This window comes from Mixophyes fleayi, chromosome 1 (assembly GCF_038048845.1).
Source record: "Mixophyes fleayi isolate aMixFle1 chromosome 1, aMixFle1.hap1, whole genome shotgun sequence".
In the NCBI taxonomy this organism is placed as follows: Eukaryota; Metazoa; Chordata; class Amphibia; order Anura; family Limnodynastidae; genus Mixophyes; species Mixophyes fleayi.
The window spans coordinates 64115098-64120097 of record NC_134402.1 but is presented as its reverse complement, the minus strand read 5'-3'; the positions used below and the strand labels follow the sequence as shown (position 1 = coordinate 64120097).

Here is a 5000-nt window from a genome sequence, read left to right as displayed (position 1 = left end):
TCTTAATGACCTACATCTCTTATACATCTGAAAACCAGCATTGAAGGAAGCCGGAACAAGAAAAAATAAAATAAATGGCCTACAGCACCTGGTATTCCCAGGTGGTCTCCCATCCAAGTACTAACCAGGCCTGGCCCTGCTTAGCTTCCAAGATCAGATGAGATTGGGCTTGTTCAGGGTGGTGTGGCTGTAGGTATTGGTTTCCTAATGACCTACATCTCTTATACATCTCAAAACCAGCATTGAAGGAAGCCGGAACAAGAGAAAATAAAAAAAAATGGTCTACAGCACCTGGTATTCCCAGGTGGTCTCCCATCCAAGTACTAACCAGGCCCGGTCCTGCTTAGTTTCCAAGATCAAATGAGATTGGGCTTGTTCAGGGTGGTGTGGCTGTAGGTATTGGTTTTCTAAAGACCTACATATCTTATACATCTCAAAACCAGCTTCGAAGGAAGCCGGAACAAGAGAAAATAAAAAAAAATGGCCTACAGCACCTGGTATTCCCAGGTGGTCTCCCATACAAGTACTAACCAGGCCCGGTCCTGCTTAGCTTCCAAGATCAGATGAGATTGGGCTTGTTCAGGGTGGTGTGGCTGTAGGTATTGGTTTTCTAATGACCTACATGTCTTATACATCTCAAAACCAGCTTCGAAGGAAGCCGGAACAAGAGAAAATAAAAAAAACTGCCGACAGCACCTGGTATTCCCAGGTGGTCTACCATCCAAGCACTAACCAGGCCTGGCCCTGCTTAGCTTCCAAGATCAGATGAGATTGGGCTTGTTCAGGGTGGTGTGACTGTAGGTATTGTTTTTCTAATGACCTACATCTCTTATACATCTCAAAACCAGCATTGAAGGAAGACGGAACAAGAGAAAAAAAAAAAAAAAAGGCCTACAGCACCTGGTATTCCCAGGTGGTCTCCCATCCAAGTACTAACCAGGCCCGGCACTGCTTAGCTTCCAAGATCTGACGAGATTGGGCTTGTTCAGGGTGGTGTGGCTGTATTTACTGGCTTCCTAATGACCTACATCTGTTATACATCTCAAAACCAGCATTGAAGGAAGCCGGAACAAGAGAAAATAAAAAAAAATGGCCTACAGAACCTGGTATTCCCAGGTGGTCTCCCATCCAAGTACTAACCAGGCCTGGTCCTGCTTAGCTTCCAAGATCAAATGAGATTGGGCTTGTTCAGGGTGGTGTGGCTGTAGGTATTGGTTTTCTAAAGACCTACATGTCTTATACATCTCAAAACCAGCTTCGAAGGAAGCCGGAACAAGAGAAAATAAAAAAAAACTGCCTACAGCACTTGGTATTCCCAGGTGGTCTCCCATCCAAGTACTAACCAGGCCAGGCCCTGCTTAGCTTCCAAGATCAGACGAGATTGGGCTTGTTCAGGGTGGTGTGGCTGTAGGTATTGGTTTCCTAATGACCTACATCTCTTATACATCTCAAAACCAGCTTCGAAGGAAGCCGGAACAAGAGAAAATAAAAAAAAAGGCCTACAGCACCTGGTATTCCCAGATTGTCTTCCATCCAAGTACTAACCAGGCCTGGCCCTGCTTAGCTTCCAAGATCAGACGAGATTGGGCTTGTTCAGGGTGGTGTGGCTGTATGTATTGTTTTCCTAATGACCTACATCTCTTATACATCTCAAAACCAGCATTGAAGGAAGCCGGAACAAGAGAAAATAAAAAAAAAAGGCCTACAGCACCTGGTATTCATAGGTGGTCTCCCATCCAAGTACTAACCAGGCCCGACCCTACTTAGCATCCAAGATCAGATGAGATTGGGCTTGTTCAGGGTGGTGTGGTTATAGTATTGGTTTCCTAATGACCTACATCTCTTATACATCTCAAAACCAGCTTTGCAGGAAGCCGGAACAAGAGAAAATAAAAAAAACAATCATACAGCATCTGGTATTCCCAGTTGGTCTCCTATCCAAGTACTAACCAGGCCCGGCCCTGCTTAGCTTTCAAGATCAGACGAGATTAGGCTTATTCAGGGTGGTGTGTCTGTAGGTATTGGCTTCCTAATGACCTACATCTCTTATACATCTCAAAACCAGCATTGAAGGAAGTCGGAACAAGAGAAAATAAGAAAGTATTGCCTACAGCACCTGGTATTCCCAGGTGGTCTCCCATCCAAGTACTAACCAGGCCCGGCCCTGCTTAGCTTCCACGATCAGATGAGATTGGGCTTGTTCAGGGTGGTGTGACTGTAGGTATTGTTTTTCTAATGACCTACATCTCTTATACATCTCAAAACCAGCATTGAAGGAAGACGGAACAAGAGAAAATAAAAAAAAAAAGGCCTACAGCACCTGGTATTCCCAGGTGGTCTCCCATCCAAGTATTAACCAGGCCCAGCCCTTCTTAGCTTCCAAGATCAGATGAGATTGGGCTTGTTCAGGGGGGTGTGGCTATAGCATTGGTTTCCTAAAGACCTACATCTCTTATACATCTCAAATCCAGCTTCGAAGGAAGCCGGAACAAGAGAAAATAATAAAATAAGGCCTACAGCACCTGGTATTCCCAGGTGGTCTCCCATCCAAGTACTAACCAGGCCCAGCCCTGCTTAGCTTCCAAGATCAGACGAGATTGGGCTTGTTCAGGGTGGTGCGGCTGTATGTATTGGTTTCCTAATGACCTACATCTCTTATACATCTCAAAACCAGCTTCGATGGAAGCCGGAACAAGAGAAAATAAAAAAAAACTGCCTACAGCACCTGGTATTCCCAGGTGGTCTCCCATCCAAGTACTAACCAGGCCAGGCCCTGCTTAGCTTCCAAGATCAGACGAGATTGGGCTTGTTCAGGGTGGTGTGGCTGTAGGTATTGGTTTCCTAATGACCTACATGTCTTATACATCTCAAAACCAGCATTGAAGGAAGTCGGAACAAGAGAAAATAAAAAAAAATTGCCTACAGCACCTGGTATTCCCAGGTGGTCTGCCATCCAAGTACTAACCAGGCCCGGCCCTTCTTAGCTTCCAAGATCAGATGAGATTGGGCTTGTTCAGGGTGGTGTCGCTGTAAGTATTGGTTTCCTAAAGACCTACATCTCTTATACATCTCAAAACCAGCTTCGAAGGAAGCCGGAACAAGAGAAAATAAAAAAAAAATTGCCTAAAGCACCTGGTATTCCCAGGTGGTCTCCCATCCAACTACTAACCAGGCCTGGCCCTGCTTAGCTTTGAAGATCAGACGAGATTGGGCTTGTTCAGGGTGGTGTGGCTGTAGATATTGCTTTCTTAATGACCTACATCTCTTATACATCTCAAAACCAGCATTGAAGGAAGTCGGAACAAGAGAAAATAAAAAAAATTTGCCTACAGCACCTGGTATTCCCAGGTGGTCTCCCATCCAAGTACTAACCAGGCCCAGCCCTGCTTAGCTTCCAAGATCAGACGAGATTGGGCTTGTTCAGGGTGGTGTGGCTGTAGGTATTGTTTTTCTAATGACCTACATCTCTTATACATCTCAAAACCAGCATTGAAGGAAGTCGGAACAAGAGAAAATAAAAAAGAAAGGCCTACAGCATCTGGTATTCCCAGGTGGTCTCCCATCAAAGTACTAACCAGGCCCAGCCCTTCTTAGCTTCCAAGATCAGATGAGATTGGGCTTGTTCAGGGTGGTGTGGCTGTAGGTATTGGTTTCTTACTGACCTACATCTCTTATACATCTTAAAACCAGCATTGTAGGAAGCCGGAACAAGAGAAAATAAAAAAGAAAGGCCTACAGCACCTGGTATTCCCAGGTGGTCTCCCATCCAAGTATTAACCAGGCCCAGCCCTTCTTAGCTTCCAAGATCAGATGAGATTGGGCTTGTTCAGGGTGGTGTGGCTGTAGGTATGGTTTCCTAATGACCTACATCTCTTATACATCTGAAAACCAGCATTGAAGGAAGCCGGAACAAGAAAAAATAAAATAAAAGGCCTACAGCACCTGCTATTCCCAGGTGGTCTCCCATCCGAGTACTAATCAGGCCCGGCCCTGCTTAGCTTCCAAGATCAGATGAGATTGGGCTTGTTCAGGGGGGTGTGGCTATAGCATTGGTTTCCTAAAGACCTACATCTCTTATACATCTCAAATCCAGCTTCGAAGGAAGCCGGAACAAGAGAAAATAATAAAATAAGGCCTACAGCACCTGGTATTCCCAGGTGGTCTCCCATCCAAGTACTAACCAGGCCCGGCCCTGCTTAGCTTCCAAGATCAGACGAGATTGGGCTTGTTCAGGGTGGTGTGGCTGTATGTATTGGTTTCCTAATGACCTACATCTCTTATACATCTCAAAACCAGCTTCGATGGAAGCCGGAACAAGAGAAAATAAAAAAAAACTGCCTACAACACCTGGTATTCCCAGGTGGTCTCCCATCCAAGTACTAACCAGGCCAGGCCCTGCTTAGCTTCCAAGATCAGACGAGATTGGGCTTGTTCAGGGTGGTGTGGCTGTAGGTATTGGTTTCCTAATGACCTACATGTCTTATACATCTCAAAACCAGCATTGAAGGAAGTCGGAACAAGAGAAAATAAAAAAAAATTGCCTACAGCACCTGGTATTCCCAGGTGGTCTCCCATCCAAGTATTAACCAGGCCCAGCCCTTTTTAGCTTCCAAGATCAGATGAGATTGGGCTTGTTCAGGGTGGTGTGGCTGTAGGTATGGTTTCCTACTGACCTACATCTCTTATACATCTGAAAACCAGCATTGAAGGAAGCCGGAACAAGAAAAAATAAAATAAAAGGCCTACAGCACCTGGTATTCCCAGGTGGTCTCCCATCCAAGTACTAACCAGGCCCAGCCCTTCTTAGCTTCCAAGATCAGATGAGATTGGGCTTGTTCAGGGTGGTGTGGCTGTAGGTATGATTTCCTAATGACCTACATCTCTTATACATCTGAAAACCAGCATTGAAGGAAGCCGGAACAAGAAAAAATAAAATAAAAGGCCTACAGCACCTGGTATTCCCAGGTGGTCTCCCATCCGAGTACTAACCAGGCCCGGCC

At 45.5% G+C, this 5000-nt stretch overlaps 10 non-coding genes and 15 pseudogenes across 10 annotated transcripts in view; all 25 read right to left on the bottom strand.

Moving 5' to 3' along the window:
• Nucleotides 1-76: 76 nt before the first annotated feature.
• LOC142128545 (5S ribosomal RNA) lies at nucleotides 77-195 on the bottom strand. The gene has a single exon (XR_012685648.1). It is a non-coding gene; the product is annotated as a 5S ribosomal RNA (ribosomal RNA).
• An 84-nt stretch (nucleotides 196-279) lies between these two features.
• On the bottom strand, nucleotides 280-398 carry LOC142114706 (5S ribosomal RNA; annotated as a pseudogene).
• Nucleotides 399-482: 84 nt separating this feature from the next.
• On the bottom strand, nucleotides 483-601 carry LOC142137307 (5S ribosomal RNA). Its single transcript, XR_012687948.1, has one exon. It is a non-coding gene; the product is annotated as a 5S ribosomal RNA (ribosomal RNA).
• An 83-nt stretch (nucleotides 602-684) lies between these two features.
• On the bottom strand, nucleotides 685-803 carry LOC142128335 (5S ribosomal RNA; annotated as a pseudogene).
• Nucleotides 804-888: 85 nt separating this feature from the next.
• Nucleotides 889-1007, bottom strand: LOC142118988 (5S ribosomal RNA; annotated as a pseudogene).
• An 84-nt stretch (nucleotides 1008-1091) lies between these two features.
• LOC142123037 (5S ribosomal RNA) lies at nucleotides 1092-1210 on the bottom strand (annotated as a pseudogene).
• An 84-nt stretch (nucleotides 1211-1294) lies between these two features.
• On the bottom strand, nucleotides 1295-1413 carry LOC142120394 (5S ribosomal RNA; annotated as a pseudogene).
• An 83-nt stretch (nucleotides 1414-1496) lies between these two features.
• LOC142131879 (5S ribosomal RNA) lies at nucleotides 1497-1615 on the bottom strand (annotated as a pseudogene).
• An 84-nt stretch (nucleotides 1616-1699) lies between these two features.
• Nucleotides 1700-1818, bottom strand: LOC142129064 (5S ribosomal RNA; annotated as a pseudogene).
• An 83-nt stretch (nucleotides 1819-1901) lies between these two features.
• Nucleotides 1902-2020, bottom strand: LOC142136446 (5S ribosomal RNA; annotated as a pseudogene).
• Nucleotides 2021-2104: 84 nt separating this feature from the next.
• Nucleotides 2105-2223, bottom strand: LOC142112227 (5S ribosomal RNA). Its single transcript, XR_012681189.1, has one exon. It is a non-coding gene; the product is annotated as a 5S ribosomal RNA (ribosomal RNA).
• Nucleotides 2224-2308: 85 nt separating this feature from the next.
• Nucleotides 2309-2427, bottom strand: LOC142122695 (5S ribosomal RNA; annotated as a pseudogene).
• Nucleotides 2428-2510: 83 nt separating this feature from the next.
• Nucleotides 2511-2629, bottom strand: LOC142137291 (5S ribosomal RNA). The gene has a single exon (XR_012687933.1). It is a non-coding gene; the product is annotated as a 5S ribosomal RNA (ribosomal RNA).
• An 84-nt stretch (nucleotides 2630-2713) lies between these two features.
• Nucleotides 2714-2832, bottom strand: LOC142112425 (5S ribosomal RNA). The gene has a single exon (XR_012681221.1). It is a non-coding gene; the product is annotated as a 5S ribosomal RNA (ribosomal RNA).
• Nucleotides 2833-2916: 84 nt separating this feature from the next.
• Nucleotides 2917-3035, bottom strand: LOC142121641 (5S ribosomal RNA; annotated as a pseudogene).
• Nucleotides 3036-3120: 85 nt separating this feature from the next.
• Nucleotides 3121-3239, bottom strand: LOC142136307 (5S ribosomal RNA; annotated as a pseudogene).
• Nucleotides 3240-3323: 84 nt separating this feature from the next.
• Nucleotides 3324-3442, bottom strand: LOC142112768 (5S ribosomal RNA). The gene has a single exon (XR_012681283.1). It is a non-coding gene; the product is annotated as a 5S ribosomal RNA (ribosomal RNA).
• Nucleotides 3443-3526: 84 nt separating this feature from the next.
• LOC142114831 (5S ribosomal RNA) lies at nucleotides 3527-3645 on the bottom strand (annotated as a pseudogene).
• An 84-nt stretch (nucleotides 3646-3729) lies between these two features.
• LOC142111504 (5S ribosomal RNA) lies at nucleotides 3730-3848 on the bottom strand. The gene has a single exon (XR_012680969.1). It is a non-coding gene; the product is annotated as a 5S ribosomal RNA (ribosomal RNA).
• Nucleotides 3849-3930: 82 nt separating this feature from the next.
• Nucleotides 3931-4049, bottom strand: LOC142117022 (5S ribosomal RNA; annotated as a pseudogene).
• Nucleotides 4050-4132: 83 nt separating this feature from the next.
• LOC142131474 (5S ribosomal RNA) lies at nucleotides 4133-4251 on the bottom strand. The gene has a single exon (XR_012686421.1). It is a non-coding gene; the product is annotated as a 5S ribosomal RNA (ribosomal RNA).
• An 84-nt stretch (nucleotides 4252-4335) lies between these two features.
• LOC142116517 (5S ribosomal RNA) lies at nucleotides 4336-4454 on the bottom strand (annotated as a pseudogene).
• An 84-nt stretch (nucleotides 4455-4538) lies between these two features.
• LOC142116660 (5S ribosomal RNA) lies at nucleotides 4539-4657 on the bottom strand (annotated as a pseudogene).
• Nucleotides 4658-4739: 82 nt separating this feature from the next.
• Nucleotides 4740-4858, bottom strand: LOC142117969 (5S ribosomal RNA). The gene has a single exon (XR_012683026.1). It is a non-coding gene; the product is annotated as a 5S ribosomal RNA (ribosomal RNA).
• An 82-nt stretch (nucleotides 4859-4940) lies between these two features.
• Nucleotides 4941-5000, bottom strand: part of LOC142112120 (5S ribosomal RNA) — a 119-nt gene continuing 59 nt past the window's right edge. The window contains exon 1 of the ribosomal RNA XR_012681167.1: nucleotides 4941-5000. This exon is cut by the window's right edge and continues 59 nt beyond it. This is a non-coding gene — a ribosomal RNA (5S ribosomal RNA).